Below are 18,742 nucleotides of genomic sequence, written 5' to 3' on the forward strand. Positions count from 1 at the left end.
ATCTGCTTCACCAGAAGTATGAGCAGGTTAATACCAAGCCTTGTAAAATGAAGCAGTGACTCTGACTGTATTTGCGTGTCTGGCATCAATAGAACTACACAACCTCTTTGATGTAAGCATTATCCAACTGTCAGATTACTGCAGGTCCCAGTTTTCTGATCCACCAAAATGGTCATTACAGCTTCTGGACCTTATTCTCACCTGCTGCATACAGATGTAATTTGACTTTAACAAAAATGCCAGATGACAGTGTAATTAAACTCAATAATTACATCCCTTCTTAATAACCTTCTTTCTATAGAGCTGTCCCATAAACTACAAATTGGTTTTAATCTCCAGGCACTGCAATATTGCATGTGAATCTTGTTGTTAGGCTGAGCACATGGAAACAAATTCACCTTGGCATTTGATATGATAGTTTCTGGGTGGCACTCTACTTGTCTTTGAGATCTACTGCATACCCATGAGAGAGAAAATGGGCACAGAGTAGGAATCTTCTGTTTGGAAAAGGGCAGGGGAGGTCATGCCCTTTGTTGTCCACTGTTTGAAATGATGCCAGGTGATGTTCCTATAAATAAGGTTATAAAATCACTGGTGCACTGGAAAAAAGAAAAGCGGGATAGCAATAGATATTGGCTGATACACCTCACAGCATTTTATGACCATAATGTTGGCAAGTCAGGCTTTCCAAATGTGCTCCTTGCTCATGAAATTCTCGTGCTTCATTGGAGCTGGAAATATCTGACAGCTTGGATGTGGCACTATGAGACAGCCAGTGCTGAAGACATTTAGGAGCAATGGCATGGGTGGTACAGTGGTCTGCATCTCCTGGCCACTCCCTGAGGCAGCTTCAGAGAGCAAAGGTAGATAGGTGAGACCTACCTAAGAGATGGTGCACAGCCATCAGTGCTGCTAGAACTGTAACAAGCACCAACATGATATTACAAGGATGCCCGGTTTGGTCCATACGTTTTCAGGGAAATCACCCTATCCTGGTCCCACCCAGTTCTGCTGAGGCTGAAAGCTGACCTTGTTTTTGTGGTAAAGGTGAATCCAAGGATTTTGTTCATAGTCCTCCTCCTGCTGCAGTCATCAAGTGCTGGGCTTCCCCCCATGCAGCCCCACTCATGTGGCCTCTGTGCCTTACTACATCTTTTCACAATTCCCACCTCTGCTTTTCACCAGCCACACACCCTTTTTTCTACCTCTGTCTCTTTCAAAATAAACAATCTATGTCTATTTTATTTTTACCCACAGACATCAAACTTGTTATTTCTGACAGTTACCTAGACAGTCTTCACCTGGGATGACATTCCTGATGCAGTTACCTTGGTATGGTGGCTTGTCAGACTGTACTACCTGAAAGGCTCCCACTTCTATCACATTTATGTCTGGAGTTTGGCCATGTCTCATCCAGCCTGCCCTTAGCCACGTGCAAGACACAGCCATTCTGCTTGGCATTTGCTATAGCTTTCATCAGTGTGTCCTGCTATTATTTGTGATGTTTAGCAATTTTCTCATGTCATGTCCAATATTTTTCTGTGTCCGACTCAGCAAAGTTAGCCTCAAGTCAGAGCCTAGACGGGGTCATTATTTGCCTGCAGCCCTCCCAGTGAGTTTTAGTGCAGATCTTTCAGCACAAATTCAAACAACTTAGACTGTGCGAACACATTCCTAGGTTTGCCCTAGGAGACCACAAAAATGTATGTAGAAAAGCTGTTGCTTGTGCGTCTTCTCAAGAATGAAAAAAGGTCTTGGGATACATTTGAGCATTAAACTGGACTGCAAAGTGCTGCATGCTACACTGAGTCACTTACTCACTTTTAAGCTAGGCTGTAGATGCAGTCTCTGCAGGTTTGGTATGGTGGTTCTGAAAGCCCAAATTTGCTAATTTTGCTAGTGTCTCTTCTCTTGTGTGTAGAAACATTACATTTTTGCTTATTTGAACCTTCCTAAGCACTCACGACTCATATGAACAGCCTTTAAGGCTTTTCTCCTGCCAAGCCAGATGTTCTGGGAATTAAGTCTAGCAGAAGTTATCCCAATTCGGAAATTAAAATCACTGTAGTTTAGCAGTATGGGTGAGTTCAAAAAGCTTGAAGTTCAGATGGTATCTCAAAAAAACTAAGACTTTACTACACTTAAACTTTTAACTCAGATCTTGATTGATCAATTGCTGAGATTTTCCAGGTGTACTGAAATAGTCATTGCTGTTGTACAGGCAAATTTCTCTTCACAGTTTGTTGGATTGTTTTTTTGGGGGGTCCAAGTAACAGTTTGAGGACTGCTGGCATTTTCCTACTTTTATGAAAAAAAAAGGGGAAAGAAAAAAGAAAAAGAAAAAAAAAAAAAAAAAAGGTAAGTGCTATATACTTCTAAAACTCTCTATAAATTGTATTGAGTCTTTCAAATCCGGAGGGGAAAAGTAGAGTTTATTCTTAGAATACTTGAGTAGCAGGACCTTAAGTAGTTCTTAGTCCTGAAACAGATCAGTATTTGTGGATCACTCCTTCCTTGTCTTATGGTTAAGTCTTTCTCCATCCCAGACTTATGGATAAAGAGGGTGCAGATGCCTTCTGAAATTTACAGCAAATGTCTTGGCTTGTGAGCACCCTAGCTCATGTGGACAGTATCATAGAATGGCTTGAGATGGAAGGGACCCTTAAAAACCATCTGGTCCAACTGCCCTGCAGTAAACAGGGATGCCCACAGCTCCATAAGGTGCTCAGAGCCCCATCCAGCCTGATCCTGAGTGTCTCCAGGGACAAGGCATCCATCACCTCTCTGGGCAACCTGTACCAGTTTGTTAAACACATTTTTCTTACATCCAACCTAAATCTCCCCTCTTTTAGTCTGAAACTACTTCTCCTTGTTCTGTCAAAACATACCCTGATAAACAGTAAACCATTTGAACTGTTTGTCTGGACTGCTGATTTTTGGCACATCTAGGAAAAAAACACAGCACCTCTTCCTCAGGTACAAATTCTGCTTTGCTCATATCTTCCACTACGGCAATTAGGAATTTGCTGTTAACAATATGGAGAGTGAATCTGCTCTCTTGCTAGTAGCGAGATGCCAGAAAATTAAAGAAAACAAAAACTGAAAAAGAAACACACACAAACAAACAAAATGTGTGGTACATAAAACTTTCCCATGTGCTAAAGCGACAGATTTCTGAGCCATGGCTGAGGCGTGCTACCTGCTTACACCCACTCAGCATGGGCTTGACTGCTAGTGCACTTCATTATGTAAATGAAATTTGCTATCACAACATATGTAGTGCTATGAGGTGATTTTCACAAATTTGTATCACTCTCTATCAGCCATCTTATGTGTGTATATTTATGTGTATAGAGGTGTTTTTGTTCGAAAGCATCAATCTGCTGTTGCAAAGCAGAGAGCTGGTTTGCCACTCCTTGAAGAGTGAATAATTTTGATGGCAGTGTTGCAGGATGGGTTGCTCACTGCATTCACAGCCCTCTTTCCAGTATGATGTTTCCCTTCCTCGTGAATCTTCTTGCACAGTGAAGACTTCTGTGTCACTGACAGCTACAAGAGTTTCATACCTGGATGATGTGAGACTTTAAAAATACATTTATTCCCCTTATGTGATCTTTAACTTGTATGAACTTTACACCTGAATCCTTTGATCTTGAATAGGAAACTGGACATTGTAGCTGGTGTGTAATAAGAAGTGTCAAATCTGGACAAAAGTATCCATCATTCACAAGAGATATAAGTGCAGGGATTGTTTATACAACTTCTGTCCCCTGAAATTTAAGTGGAATACTCTTATCTTATGCTGGCTAGACAGATGGTACATTTTCCTGTGACTAGCTGGCTATGCAGAGTATAGTCTGCAGAGAGTGACAGGAAATCCTTGACACCTCTCTGATTACAGCCAAATGAGAGGCTTGCTTAGGCCAAGCTCAGCTCAACTGAGGTGGATGGTCTGAGGTTGAATGGGCTTCTGATACCCCCGTGCTCAGACCACTTCATGGTAAATGGCCAGGTCAGTTTCTTTTCTGCCCTCTCAGGAAATTCTTGGGTAAAATGACTGCCTGCTGAGCCCCCCTCAGATGTGAAGAAACTGAGTTTTCAATCTGTGTTCTAAAGAAAACGTATGTTAGATTTTAACAGGTAACAACAGTACCACAGGACTGTGCCCTTTTATTAAGAGTACACAGACTGACATAGATAAAGGCACTATTTTTTCAACAAAAAACATCTGACTCTTCAACAATTGATTCATTCTCTTGTGAATGATGAGGGCTGTGTAACATCACTTCATGAAGGATGATAAAGAAAATCCAATGTTCTTATGTAGAATGTACATGGTTAAAAAGTTACCAAATCAAGCCTAAAATTATTTTTGCAGCATGGGTAGCAAAGCTTTCATCTCCATGTTTCATCCAAAAATCCTACAGATGCATTTTGGACTGCCTTGTTTTGTTGTCATGTTCAGAGATACGTATGCATGACTTAGATGCAGTTGTTTTGGTCAGTAAAAGAACAATAATTCTAACTGGAATAAATGGTCACTGCTGAAAGTCTACTCTTTTGCAAACTGAATACTGTATTGGGATAAACCTATATGTATTAACAGATGTTAATAGTGGGGCAAATGTATAACTAAAACTCATGCAACTTACAACTTTGAATATGTCCTGCAGAGGCTTCAATGTAATTGCTCATGTGCAAAGAGGAGTCAAAGTGTGAGGTATCTTATTAGGACTTCTTCTGAAAAGAGGAGAAACTGCTGCCAGGAGCTAATAGCACTATAAAACAGCTACGGGAATACCTGAGTTGGATGGGGTGAATGTTCTTATACTCATTTTTTCTCTGAAGATTTACAGACTGCTGAATTATTGCAATCAATTCCTCCAAATCCAATACTAGATGAAGGAGCTGCCAGATATCCATGCCCCCACTAAATTATAATTGATCTAAAACTAAAATTTGTTGCTTTTAGCAGTAAAAAAATGAATCTTTCTTCTACATCTCTTTTTTCCTGCCTACTTTTGAGAGTAGCACATAGAGTGCAGCACCTTTCCCACCTGAATACTCAGGTGCTGAGGCCCTGGCACAGCTGCCCAGAGGAGCTGTGGATGTCTCATCTCTGAAGGTGCTCAAGGCCAAGCTGGACGGGACCCTGGGCATTCTGACTGGGTGAGTGATAACTAGGCTACAGCAAGCAGTTGGAACTGGGTGAGATTTAAGGTCCCAACAATTCTGTGATCTCACTAGCAGATGTGACAAGTATTCTACAAGTATTCTCTCTGAATTTCAATGTATTTTGAATACTAGCTACACTTTCATTTGAAACTCAGATGTGTCCGAGAAACTGTTTCACATCTGTTTAACTATCAGGCTAAGAGTGCTCTGTCTGGGATGTGTGCTTACTTTGTACTGCTGAATTGGGCATTTCCATAGAGGATGGTTTGGGCTGTGAGGAACCTCAAAACCCATCCAGCCTCAAATCCCTGCCATGGGCTGGGCTGCCACCCACCAGATGAGCCTTCCCAGGGCCCCATCCAACCTGGCCTTGAGCACCTCCAGGGATGGGGCACCCACAGCTTCTCTGGGCATCTGTGCCAGGACCTCTCCACCTCCTGAGTGAAGAATTTCTTCCTCACGTCCGACCTGAATCTCTCCTCTTTTCATTTAAAGCCATTCTCCTTGTCCTACTATCAGACTGTTTAAAAGGTGATCTCCTTCCTGGAAGTACAGGAAGGCCACAATGAGGTTTCCTCAGTCTCCTCCCCTCCAGGCTCAACAAGCCCAGTCTGGATGTATAGAGCTAGAATGAGGTGTTCTGACTGTTCTGGATGCAACAGGTACTACTAAAATACTGTGTTTGCAAGTTTTTATGAAGTGGAGTTATGTCCCCTGAGATGCAAAATGCAGTTTTCTACATTTTTGTCATTTGGAGAGTGCTTCTGGTAAAAGGTCATTATTGTTTACATTTCTCATTTCGTTTTCTGCTCTGTTTGCTTGTTTTGTTCTCAAATGTTCCTCCTATTAATATGTCTTTTGGAACTGCCTGGCCTACTTTAGGCTAAAAATAGCCATTATTGCTGCTGCTGTAGCTCTACACAAGCCACACAACACCCACACCAGGAAGAAAGCCTCATGCCCTGCTGATCTTTTCCTGAAAGGAAAAGAAGGTCAGAAACACACTGGACCAAATAGCAGGACGGAAAACAAACCCTGTGTTGCTTTCACCAGGCTTGCTGATGGTGAAGGGTGGGAAAACAGCTGAAAGTGGTGTTGATGTTCAGGTCTCCCTCTGAGTCCTCCCACATACAGACAAGCACAGTAGATGCCATTGCTCTTATGGAGAGATGTGAAAGAGAAAATTAAGCTGAAACTGCAGATTGGAAATTTTCTCATGACTCCACAGACACATATTTTATTTTCTTGATTTACTTTAGCATGTGAATGATATATACACATATATTCCATTTTGCTCTTAAACCATATTGCCAGAACTTCATGTAGCTGTGTGAAGCCAGGACTCTGCATTTGTTTTCAATAGGATAACTTCTGGGTCACCTTGTCTTTATCATGACCATCAGAAATCTGGCTCAAATCTTTGTAGTTTGTAGCATTCTCACTGATAATAACACCTCTGTGGCTGCGAGTCAAACTGTAGTTTAACACAGTGCTCTGTGTTCTCATGGAGTCTCACATGCAATAGGTTGTTGAGAAAAGGTTATGTCGGGTGCCACAAGTTCAGCCTGGCCCAGCAGCTTATGTTCAGCTGGAGCTGCTCAGTCGCACAGGGCAGCGCACACTCCTCAGTGTAAGGGCATGCGGCGGCTTCGGTCAGGGGTAGTGGCTGCTGCTGGGGGAAGACAGCAGCTGACGCAGTGCCTGGATTCCCCTTCCTGCCATCAGCTTGCCTTGCTTCAGGCGGAGGGCCGCCTCACTCGGAGCACCCCTCTCACATCCCACCTCCCGCAGCTTAGGGACAGCCGCACTGCTACAGCTCGCTCCCATCTCATCCCTCTGCGCCTTTGCTTCGTTTCTCTGCTCATTCTTTTCCTTCTCCGTGCTCATTCGTGGGAGGGGCAGCCCACCGTGCTGGATGCGGACACTGTCAGCCGTCCACAACCGGCGCTGGGGGAGAAACAGCAGAACAGGGGCAGCTTCTGAATTAGTGGCAGCAAAATGCTCCCCCAGGCTGAAGGGTGTTGTTTAACCCACCCACCCCCCGGAAACCCTCCACACTCACATACACAAACACGCACCTCGGCGGTGCGTGGGACCGGGGAAACCCCGGCGTAGAGCGGCTGTGGCACAAAGGGGCTGTCCTGGGGCACCGCCGGCTGCGGGGAGCCGGGGAACCTCCACGCTCCCTCCCCTCAGTCCGCTCCTCCCTGTTCCTGTCTCCGGCCCCTTTCCCCTCCCTCCGCTCCGCAGCCGGGGCGGGGGGCTGGAACGCGGCTCCAGCGCACGGAGAAACAGAGGAGGAGAAGCGGGAGCTAGGGAAGGAGCTGCGACAATTATCCTCTTGTCATCCTATAAATAAATAAATAAATAAATAAATAAAACGAGAGAGAGAGAGAAAGACAGAAAAGAAAAAGAAAAAAAAAAAAAGTGGGGGGAGGGAGAGAGTGAAGGAAGGAAAAATAAAAAATAAATAATTAAAAAAAAAAAAAAAAGAAAAAGAAAAAGGGAAGACAACCCCGTCCCCCCCGCCCCTCTCCACCGGCGCAGAGGAGGAGGGAGGGCGGACCATGATGCCCGGCTTGCGGGCGCTGCCCGCCCGCCCGCATGGAGACCGCCGCCCGTAGCGGGGCCGCAGCTCGGGGTGAGCGGGGCCGGGGGCCGCGAGGGGTCGGGGCCGCGTCCCGCGAGTGGGGGTAGGGAGAGGGGCGCGACCGGTGCGTCCCGCGGGGGCATTGGGGCGGCGGGAGGCGGAGGGTGAGGATGCTCCGCGGCGTGGTTCTCCGCTCCGAGAGGGGCTCAGGTGCGGGCGGCTGCAGATTTGTTTTCTGCACCTGTAATGACCATGGAAATCACTGAAGGCAGCGGGGCCGGGGTGCCCGGGCGAGCTGGGAAAGCTGTGTGGGGCCGGCTCGCTGCTTTCCACATGGCGAATGGAGGAGGAGGTGCAGCGCACTTGGGGTGAGCAGAGTGCTGCTCGGAGAAAGCGGCACCGGAGCGACGAGATAGCATTTATCGAGAGGTACCCTTCCGAGAGGAGGTCGCGGAGTTATCCCCCGCCCCTGCCACGGGGATACGGGCGCGCCCTCCCCACGAGGGGACCTCCGTCCTCTCCTCCTGACCCAGGCGGGGCTGTGCACCTGGCTGCCATTGCAGCCCACCGGCATGGTTTTACTACGGCTTTAGTCAACGCGTGTTGGTTATCCTGCCTGTGGGAGTGGGGATGGAGCGGTGCTGGCTGCCATCAGCTCACTGAGAGACCGGCGTAAGGGAAGGCGGACACCATCTTTCTGCTACTCTATTCCCCTGCCGTGCTCTCCTCTCACGTTCTCTCGCAGCGCTACGGAGTTGTTTGGTAGTTTGGAATGAAACTGCTTGCTGCAGTAGTGCATTATGGATACGTTACATGCGGGAAAACGACTGCAGAACAGAGGTGTAAGAATATCACTACATGCAACGTGGCTGCTAGTGTTGGATGCTTTGGGAAGCCTGGTCCCGAGACTTTTTGCACATATTAGAAAATCTAAGTGGTCTATAAAGAAAAAGATGTTGGCATTGTGGTCAGCTGTTACTTAAAGCTTTCAGGTGGAGCGATGCAATTTGCTAGCTGATGCCCGAGGTTATTCAGTTCTCCCTGTCCCTCCTTGCGAGTTCTTAAGGAATGCTTGGGTCAGGGCAACAACACTGGTCCTGTACATAACGTTTCTCTTGGGCTTGCTGGGATTGGGCACCTGGAGGCATCTGGGGCAGGAGAGGGTCTTCATATTGCATTGTCCTTGCTGGAAATGATGTGGGTAGGGGGAGGAAAAGAAGCGGTTCATGGCTGTCTGCTCAGATTTCTGCCTGTGTTTATACCTGGGCACAAAAAAGGGTTACCTTTGTTTGGTTTTCTGTATTCAATTGCTATTTACATCGCTTCAGATTTCACAGAATGTGCACTTGTTCTTGGATGGGTAAAGAGGTTTCCAGAGCAGTTACTCCAGAAGGGGTCAGAGGCTGCTCTGTGTGACTGCCTGCCTCAGCTTCTGAATACAAAGGTTCAGTTTAATCTAAGGACACCCCTGTGGAGGTCCCTCTTTTTTTTTTTTTTTTTTTTTATTTTTTATTTTTCTTTAAAGTCATTGTTTCTTTAACGTGTGATTTTATTTATTTGTTTATTTATTCAGCCTTTTCCTAAAAATAAAGAAGAGTGAGTCTCTAAAAGTCTTTAGTGTCCTTTCTGGCATTTACCCATAGGTAAATGTGTACGTACTGTACATGAGGATAACACAGTTTGCAGATCTGACATAGGGGAGAAGAAGGAAAAGGTGACATCTTTTGAGTATCTGTCAGTGACTGGGAACCATGACAACTCATCTCTACTACCTCCCCTAATTTACTTATTTTCTCTCCTCTCCAAATGTCCTACCATATTTCAGTGGCAGCCTGTGCCCACCCTGGGTGAAAAGCAAGTTATGATGGAAAAAAGCATGCTATGCTCACTTTTTTTTTTCTTTTCCTTCTTTATTTGTTTGTTTGTTTATTAATCCAGAATGTTTTTTAGTGTTACGTCTCTGGTGCTGGTTGTGAACTTGTTTCAGAATGGGCTGATGCACCTCAGTGAAACAGTTGAAGCCATCACTGTGTGTGTTGAAATAGGTTAATGAATGCCAAGGACCGCACTTCTTTTTGAAGAGTTCAGAGGAGAGAAAGAACTGTCCTGGGTTACTTAGGCATGCAATAACCTCAGCTCAGTTACAAAGCCTCTAGGTGTGTCTAATGTAAAACTTAGATTTTTATGTTGTATCTCACTTTTCTCTGACAACCTCAATAATCATGAAATAAAATCCTTTTTTTTTTTTTTTTTTTTTTTTTTTTTTCCTCCCACTCTTCCCACTCTTTTTGTTCACTGGTCGGAGTCTAGATTTGGTTTGGTTTTTTTTTTTTTTGTTTTTTTTTTTTGTTTTGTTTCTTTGTTTCTGAGGGATATTTTTATTTTTTAATTGAAAACCATTTATGTAACTGTTACATCATTGGATAGTATGTTGAGCAGGTTGGTCTACTTCCTGGCTCTCTAATATTTCCATTGTATAATAGTCTCCACAGCCACACATATCTTACTGTTCTGTAGAAAACAGCACCATGGAAGAAGTATGTCTGTCCAGTTTCTCAGTATCCATGGTGAATATTGTTTCGAGTGAGATGTAATTGTGGAATTGTCAGTTCTCTACGGCTTATGTTGGCTGAAGTTATGTGCCAAAAAACAGCTTTCTAAAAGCTGTTGATTATTCTACTGGGGGGCTGAAATTCCTGATGGGATCTTAGCCACATTGATGCAGTTATCTCACCAAAATTCCAAGTATGGTTCAATTTTTAAAAAGGGTTTAAACATTTCTCTTAACTTTTTCTTTTAAAGCTTAAAGTTCTGTGGTGAATAAGGTTTGTATTACACTTTCAATGGTAAACAAAATGAATAGTTTTTTTGGTTCTTGATGACAGCCTCTCTCTTCTCTCTCATGATTTATGCCACTGAGATCTGGGATACGTGGCTCCACTTAAAAGCCTACTGAATTTGTGCAATCTAACCTTGAGTTACTGAAATCAAAGCTGTTGTTTCTTAGGAAGTGAAAACATTCCTATTTACTAAAGGTTAAATCATATATTCATGGAATGGTTTGGGTTGGAGATAACCTTTTAAAGTTCATCTAATCCAGACACCTCAACCAGGGACTTCTTTTACAAGATCAAGTTGCACAAAGCCCTGTACAACCTGACTTTGAACCCATGTAAGGATAAGGCATCAACAGCTTATCTGGACCACCTGTTCAAGTGCCTCACCACTTTCATTGTGAAAAACCACTTCTTAATATCTAATGTGCATTTATACACTTCCATTTTAAAAAGGCTGCCCCTTGCTCTGCTAGTACAAGCCATGCTAAAAGTTTTTGTTGTTGTTGTTTGTTTATTGAAGCCTTTACACATTTTTTAGCCCATTCTTTCCTGTGTGAAAATCCCACTTGAATTAATCAGATTCAGCTTTGCTCTGTTATCTTGGTTGGCGGCCTAGAGCTTAGTTCTCCAGAATGTGTTGCATAATGTTTGTTCTGGGTTTGACTGGTGGTCTGTAATGGCCTATGCTTTGAATTTTAAAATTCTGGAGATCCAGTATTTTCTGATACCCTGGCTTGGTGTCGTACTGAGTTCTGAAGAAGTAGCCCTGTGCTGTCCATGGGTCATGCTTTCTTGAGCTGTTGAGTGGATTATTGTTTTTTAACTTTTTTTAAGCTGATCACAAGACTGCAGGCATCACATCTGCAAACCTAATGCTCTGAGGAATACCCAAAGCTTTTGGTGCTTTTAATATGTAGATAGTTAGATAGTGATAGGACAAGGGAGAATGGCTTTTAACTAAAGAAGATTAGATGTCTGGGGGAAGTTTTTCGCTGAGAGTGTTGTGAGGTGCTGGCACAGGTTGTGCAGAGAGGCTGTGGATACCCTGATCCTGGAGGTGTTCAGGGCTAGGATGGATGGAGCCCTGGGCAGCCAATCCATTACTTGACATAGCAGGGGGGATGGAACCTGATGATCCTTGAAGTGCCTTCCAATCCAAGCCATTCTATGTCTGTATGTTATCATGATGCTCTGATATTTGGATGGGGCATTAATATAAATCTGAACACCAACATGTTTGTTGACACTATAGCATGAAAATGATACTGCAGCCTGCTCACAGATTCTTCACTCTTATTTACTTTGGCTCTGTTTGCTATTTCTTGTACATCTAAGATGAAATTTGCTCTTCAGTGGTGCTTTTCAGAAACACTTGGCAGTAGCTGAGAGAGTAGTCTGAGTGGCACTTCCTTCTCTGTGTGTGCTCTGGTTCTGAAGATTTAATATTTTTGTTACAGTTATGTTATCTTCAGTGTCTATTGGATGGCATAAACTAGGTCTGAAAAACTTAGATGACTGAATCAGTAGCTACTTTGAGTAATCATTCAATTAGCTGTTAGATATGGAGTCAGTGTTCAGTTATTCCTCCCTTCTTGGAATACATATTTGATTGGTAGCCTGCAGCCTAGCTGTGCATCATGAAAATCACACTGAGCAGCCCTTCTTGCTGTTAGTTCTGAGACCTCCTTGCAGTCATTCACTGCCTCAGTCTCTCTTTTTCTGTGGTCCTCTGAGACTGAGTTACACCCTGAATAAAGGTGGTAGATTTAGGCCTCTGAGCTTATCTTTGAGCTTATCTTTCCCTGGGACATTCATGTATCATTCCCTGAACAGTCATGTGGGCAGTTCCAGTTTCATGGGGGATAATGGGCAGCCTAACTCATATGGTAATTTTTGTTGTGTTACCACTTTCTTTTCTAAGGATCATAGTGTCTCTTGAAATGCAATGTAACCTCCCCTTTCATCGGTGAGTTTCCATTGTGGAGCTTTGCTAGTGTGAGGTGCAGGGCATCCCACTGGGCTGTCTGGTTTGTCTTGTGCAGCTGCCATTCTTGTGACTTTATTGAAGATCATGCAAGAGTGACTGAGGATATAATTAGTTGGACAGAGGTGGCCACAGGCAGCAGAGTGGGAGCAGAATCAGCTAATATGTATAGGACAGTGTTTTGATCCATTCGTCTGAAAGTTCCGCACTGCATTATTCTCACATCTTAACCAGAACTGGAATTAGCTTCAAGGCAGGTCCTCGTGCACAAACGTGCTAATAATTGATTTAACGTGTCCTCTGGGGACCTAAGAACCAGGTAAAATCTAAAGGCATGCCATTTGTTGCCAGTCAGCAGAGCTATATCTGCAAGATCACAGTTTTAAGTCACCCATGGACTTGGACATCCTTTGTATTTGGAGTATGGTTTCTTCTTTTCCTTTTTGAAACAGTGTCACTTTTATCCGTGATAAGATAGCATGGTTTATGTTATCACATATCTTCCATTCCTTTAACCTATTTTAAATAGCCTTTAAAGTGTTCCCTTCCTTTGATTTTCCTCTTCTCTTTGTTGCACTGTGAAGGTCTGTAAGTGAAGGGCTGATTCTTTGCTCAGAAAAGGATTGTATGGAGGAGCAAAATGTAATTTTCATGGCTGTTACTACTGATGGCAAAGGCTTTGCAGAACTCATTGGGTAACAATGGCAAATATCTGCAAGACTGCTACTGCTAAGTCCATCATTACAATTCCAGGATGTAGCACTGATTTTAAAGTTGATTTCTGCACAGTTACAAAACCAAACCTTATTCCTAATCTCCTATGAGAACAGACTTTGTGCAAATCTCAGCAAACATGTCTGGATCTCATGCCTAATGTCCCCTGCAGATTCATCTGAGCTAATCTCAGTGCCTGCTTGGAGTCTGTTGGTGCTAATGGGTTTCCAGAGAAGCTGAGGGTCTCCCTCCCCTCCAAATAGCCACACTCAGATAATTCAAATGGGAGCATGAGATTTCAATGTACATTTTCATAGACATTTCTCATGCATCTCTTTTCTGCTTTGTTGAGGCACCAGTGAGCTCAGAATCTTGCTTCACAGCCCATCAGTTCAAATCAATCAAGAGAAGAGGAGGAGGAAAAAATCCAACTTTGATGGAAACACACATACTGCAAAAGGCAGTTGTATCACATTTATATTCCTCTGCATGCTTCTGTCACCCACACTTGTAAAATACTCACTGGGGGAAAAAAAAAAAAAAAAGAAGTACATTTAATTTCCACACACGCAATAATTTACCGTGTTTGCTGAGAAATTACCAGTACCATTTATACAGTAACTTATTTTTCTACTTCTTCCATTCATTGTGTATGGGAGGGTTCACAACTCATGAACTGAAAAGCAAGTCAGTTTGTGTTAGCTGCTTGTTTTTAAATTGATTGAGACACTCAGCTAGAAACTTGAAAAATATATTTCATGAAACCCAGCTGGAGTGTTTGCAGAATCCAGTGAGAATCATTTAAGGAAGAAAGTAAAGGTGCTGCAAGAATGAAGAGTTATCATGAAACCATGTCTTTTTTTCCCTGTTGCACCTAAATCACACTCTTTTTGTGTGTGGGTCTTGCTTATAATACCAATGAAGCTCTCCTGTGAGAATAACCCTGTTCTGATGGCATACCATATTTGGGTAAATGAAGTCGGAAGCACTGTTTACACAGTCTCACACAGGAATCTTACCCTCTCACAGAGCAGTCTTTCTGTATATTCATTTTCTTGCATGCTAAAAATCTTTCCTACCTGTCAGACTGGCTTTGGCTGCACTCGTGAAACACCACACCAGCTCCAGCAGGCAGACCTGGGAGAAGCAAGGGAGGCCAGCCTGCAAAGAGCAAGGCTGTGGGACTGTTCAGTCCAGAGAAGAGAAGGCTCCAAGGAGACTGAGAGCAGCCTTTCAGTATCTAAAGAGGGGATATAAGAAATAAGAGGACAGACTCTTTAACAAGGTCTGTTGTGATAGGATATGAGGAAATGGTTTCAGATTAAAGAGGGGAGATTTGGGTTAGAAGTAAGGAAAAAGTTTTTTATAGTAAGTGTGGCGAGGCTCTGGCACAGCCTGCCCAGAGAGGCAGAGAGGTGCTCCATCTCTGTAAACACTCAAGGTCAACTAGACCAGGCTCTGAGCAGCTGATCAGCTGAAGGTGTCCCTGTTCGTTTCAGGGAAGTTGGACTAGATGCCTATAAGGCTCCCTTCCAACTCAAATGATTCTATGATTTATGAAAAATTGATTGTGGATTGTCTCTGCAGTAGGGGTACTTGGGGATCTAAGCTGCTCATAGAAAGCAGTTCAGTTTGTGAATGGTGATAGCTGGTATGGTTTTTAACAGCAGAACAAGGTCAGTCAGAAGACACCAATCTCCAGCAGTATGTTTCTGATGCTAGGGTGAGTCAGAGGAATTGCACGTCTCCCTTGTGCAAATGTAAGCCAAAAATTTACAGTTTTAACGTCCTTTCATCACCTAGACAAGGCAAATTAGTCTCAGTTACCTTGAGAATACAGAATGTTGTTTGGAAAGACGTACCACAACTACTAGGAGGAGGTAATGCCATTCAGCAATTAAGATACCACTAAAATTAAATAGCACTCAAGATACATCCAGTGTCCACAGGTGTTTATTGAGACCCTACTGCTCGCTTGCTCTGCGGGTCTGTGTACTCCAAGTATAGATGCAGTGTGCACACAGAGGTGTCCTGGCTGTAGTTCCAGAGGAACAAAGAACACATTTTGCAGTGTTTTTGGAAAAACACGAGGTAGGTCATGGGTTGTGCACAGCAGACACACAGCTACAGTGAGACTGCCAAAACAAGAGGAAAGTTATTGGTACATAATTTCTTCAGGCACCACTGCAGCATGGAATGAAACCATTGTGTGTGTGATGTTGACCAGTACACTTCTGCTCTAGTATATGCCCTGTACTTGAAGCCATTAACCCATGCATTTGAGAAACAAGTTGAAAGTTGTCAGATATGTTAGATAAGGACTAAGGCAACTGAAAAGGAAGGCAATGAGGAGTTTCATTATCTTCATCTTGAATGTTATGCAGAAACTGAAATGACAGTGTAGTGTCCAAATTAATCTGTCCTACCACCCCAACTCTGGGGATGTGCAGTTCACGTAAGCAAAACAGCACCTGGCCCACTTACAGGCCATCACGGAGTTCAGCCTACATAAGGGGTGCTGGAATTGGCTTGTATACAATGTGCATCAGCTAAGACATTATGCAAGGCAGTTGCAGAATATAACTAATTCACAGGTGTTCAGCAAGAACATTAGTGTCTCTTCAACAAGAAAAGATATTTCAAGAGAAGTTGTTCAAAGACTATGTGTCAATCATCCCCTTCTGTGATCTGTATGAGAATGGAGGAAATTTTGACTAGAACTGGCTGTTTTATTACTTTGCTTCTCTTATGCAGGCAGTTTCCATAGCAAAATAAAACTCAGGAACATGGAGAATTCTGCCAAAAATTACTCAGAATTTAAAAATTTTGACCCTAAAAAATAAGAAGTTTTTCACAGGAAAAAAATAATGATATGCAGCTGTTTTTTGAAGACTTTGCTTTGTTTTTTTATTTAAAATTGCAATGTAAAAGAAACAACCATTTTGAGTTGCAGTATTTTGTATTATTTTTGTTTTTACTATGTACATGTTTATTTCCAAAGGAACATGTGAGAGTCCATCCATTCTTTCAGTGAAGAATGTCTTCAGTGAAGCGTGTTACTGTCTTGAGTTTGCTGAGATTATACTACTTTTGAATTTGGTATCTAGGGTAAGAAAAAAGAAATGACGCTTGAATTAACAAACAGAGATTTAAGGATGCAGTGAAGGTCCCCAGCTCCCCACAGTTCTACTTATATAGAATCATAGAATCACCAGGGCTGGAAAAGACTTCCATGATCATCCAGCCCAGCCATCCACCTACCACTAATCCACATCCCTCAGTAAGTCTAAATGTTTCTGAAACACCTCCAAGGATAATAACTGCACCACCTCCCCTGTCATACATATGTATTCTTTAAGTGGGTTCTTACACAGATTCTTGCACAAAGCACCAGTTGTATCAATAGGATGGACTGCATTTATTTAATATTACTTGTGTTTCCTAGGAGCGACAGGGGAAAAAGGAACCAAAACCAATTTTGTCCAGCCTCGGTGTGATGAGTCTTCAACTGAAAGGCTGAGAAGTTTTTTATTGTTCCTAAGCCTGTAACAATGTTACTGCTCAAGCATAACATCAGGCCTTGCTTCCTATTACCACCAGAGTCATAAATAAGCAACTTTTATAGAGAAATACTAATGTCTAGCTAAACAAAGAATAATAAAAGGAGGTTCTACATAAAAATGCAAATAACGGATGGATATCACTGACCTTATTTATGCTTCTGCTGGCTTTCATCTCTAAATATGAAGATATAGATTGAGGAAACGATAAATGTTAACTTCCTGACACTTTTTCAATACTGATGGATCTGCATTTCCTGGAATGACAGTCTATATTTTCTGGTGTATAATGATCTACAATAACTCTGTAGTCCTTAATCCAGCCTAATGCTCCTGTCTTTGGTTCAACACCGCTAGGGTGTTCAAAGAGAAAACAAAGCTCTTAGAATATCAAGCAATCCATTTCAAGAAGGAGTTTGTCCTTCAATGACTTTAGCCCTATAAATATTTCATTTACACAGAAATAAATAAATAAATAAATAAATCACGACTACTATCAAATAACTGATGTTATTTTAAAGAGATTAATGTCAGTAGTCTTAATACTTGAAATACACTGTATTATATCATTATATCTCAGGTTAGATGAAGTTAACTTAGGGGTGTGCATTATTATCCTTCCTTGCAGTCTGGAATCAGGAGAACACCTGGAGTATATTGTTCCATCAGGATATGACCTTGAAATTTGTACTGCTCACTATGTACTGGTTACCATAAGGGCAGAGACCATCATGAACTTGTCATGTCAGTGCCCTCCATGACAGAAGTTTTCCACTGTTCACTGCAGTTTACCATTATCAGGAAGGGATTTTCTGACTAAATTTGCAATTACTAATATTATTTTTCATATTTTAAGAAGCTGGTTTTTTTTACTAGTGTTTTAGGAAAGACTATTTTTCTGTAAGTCTTCACTTGTTTACCAGAACTTGCTTTGGCTAACAAATAATTTTTATCTTTCTCAGTTATATCATCTTGGGAAAATAATGTCTTCATAACACATCCTTATATTATTCACGTTTCCTTCCCCATATAATGATAAGGCTTCATTTCTCTTCAGAGCTATTTCTTCCTTGGATTCACTTGTACAGTGAAGACTGTTTCTGCTCCTGTCAGTGACTTGGTCTGATGGATGTATCCCACAGTCCTTAGAGATGACTTTATCTGATCCAGAGTTATTCATGGAGTTCTTAGCTGAATAACTCAGTGAAATGTCTTCCCGGCTCTAAACTCTTGCACCAGAGACATCAAAAAAGTTCATGTTTGGCTGCATTATTCCTTTTACTGGGCAGGAAAATACACTTGTAAGTGCGAGTAAAATAAGTTCCAAAGACAGAAATGCTTTGGAAATAGTAGTTGTCAGAAGCAAAGAACAACAACAGGAAAAAATAAAAATAATAATAATAAAAAAAAAAAAAAGACGGATTTGTTGAGTAGAGACAACTCGTCATATTTGTCTGGCTTCTAAATTCCTTTTAGCACCACAGTAGTTTCTGATCCCAGGAAGTCTGCCCTGATTCGGAGAACTAGCAAAACCAGTGCTCAGCTCCAAATCCTGTTTCACAGGTCTCATGCTGAATTTCACCTTGGGATACATGGAGATTAGATTTGCTTCTTACAGTGACATAGGTAGTAAATGAAGACTGCCAATAGAAAAAATTCTAAGCAGAATAGTAAGCATTAATGCTTGTAAAATTTCATTTATATCTGTAACATGAAGCAGAAGCCAGTCAATACTGCAGATAGCTAAGAAAAGAGGAAAAAGTATTAATTTCTACTTTGAAGTATTCAACAGGGGAAACAGAATAATAAAATCTACACTGTTTTGTGAAGGAGAGGTGAGTCAGGCAGAAAATGGTATGTTTGTTAGAACAGAGAGAACACA

General features: G+C 42.4%; 1 protein-coding gene and 1 long non-coding RNA gene across 4 annotated transcripts in view; one reads left to right on the top strand and one right to left on the bottom strand.

The window, feature by feature from the left end:
- Window positions 1-6,377: 6,377 nt before the first annotated feature.
- LOC146753759 (uncharacterized) lies at window positions 6,378-7,384 on the bottom strand. The gene is made up of 2 exons (XR_014939719.1): window positions 7,238-7,384; window positions 6,378-7,122 (listed from the first exon to the last, which is right to left on the bottom strand). It is a non-coding gene; the product is annotated as an uncharacterized LOC146753759 (long non-coding RNA).
- A 334-nt stretch (window positions 7,385-7,718) lies between these two features.
- Window positions 7,719-18,742, top strand: part of PLPPR1 (phospholipid phosphatase related 1) — a 103,417-nt gene continuing 92,393 nt past the window's right edge. Inside the window, exon 1 of one of the 3 annotated variants that reach the window (XM_015849822.3) lies at window positions 7,719-7,816. The gene's annotated coding sequence lies outside the window, so the exon portion shown is untranslated. Of the gene's footprint in view, window positions 7,817-7,903; window positions 8,134-18,742 lie in introns of those variants that run through there. The other 2 variants (XM_085529851.1, XM_085529852.1) reach the window with 2 other exon arrangements.

This window comes from Coturnix japonica, chromosome Z (assembly GCF_054131305.1).
Source record: "Coturnix japonica strain WE chromosome Z, WE-NBRP24, whole genome shotgun sequence".
Classification (NCBI taxonomy): domain Eukaryota; kingdom Metazoa; phylum Chordata; class Aves; order Galliformes; family Phasianidae; genus Coturnix; species Coturnix japonica.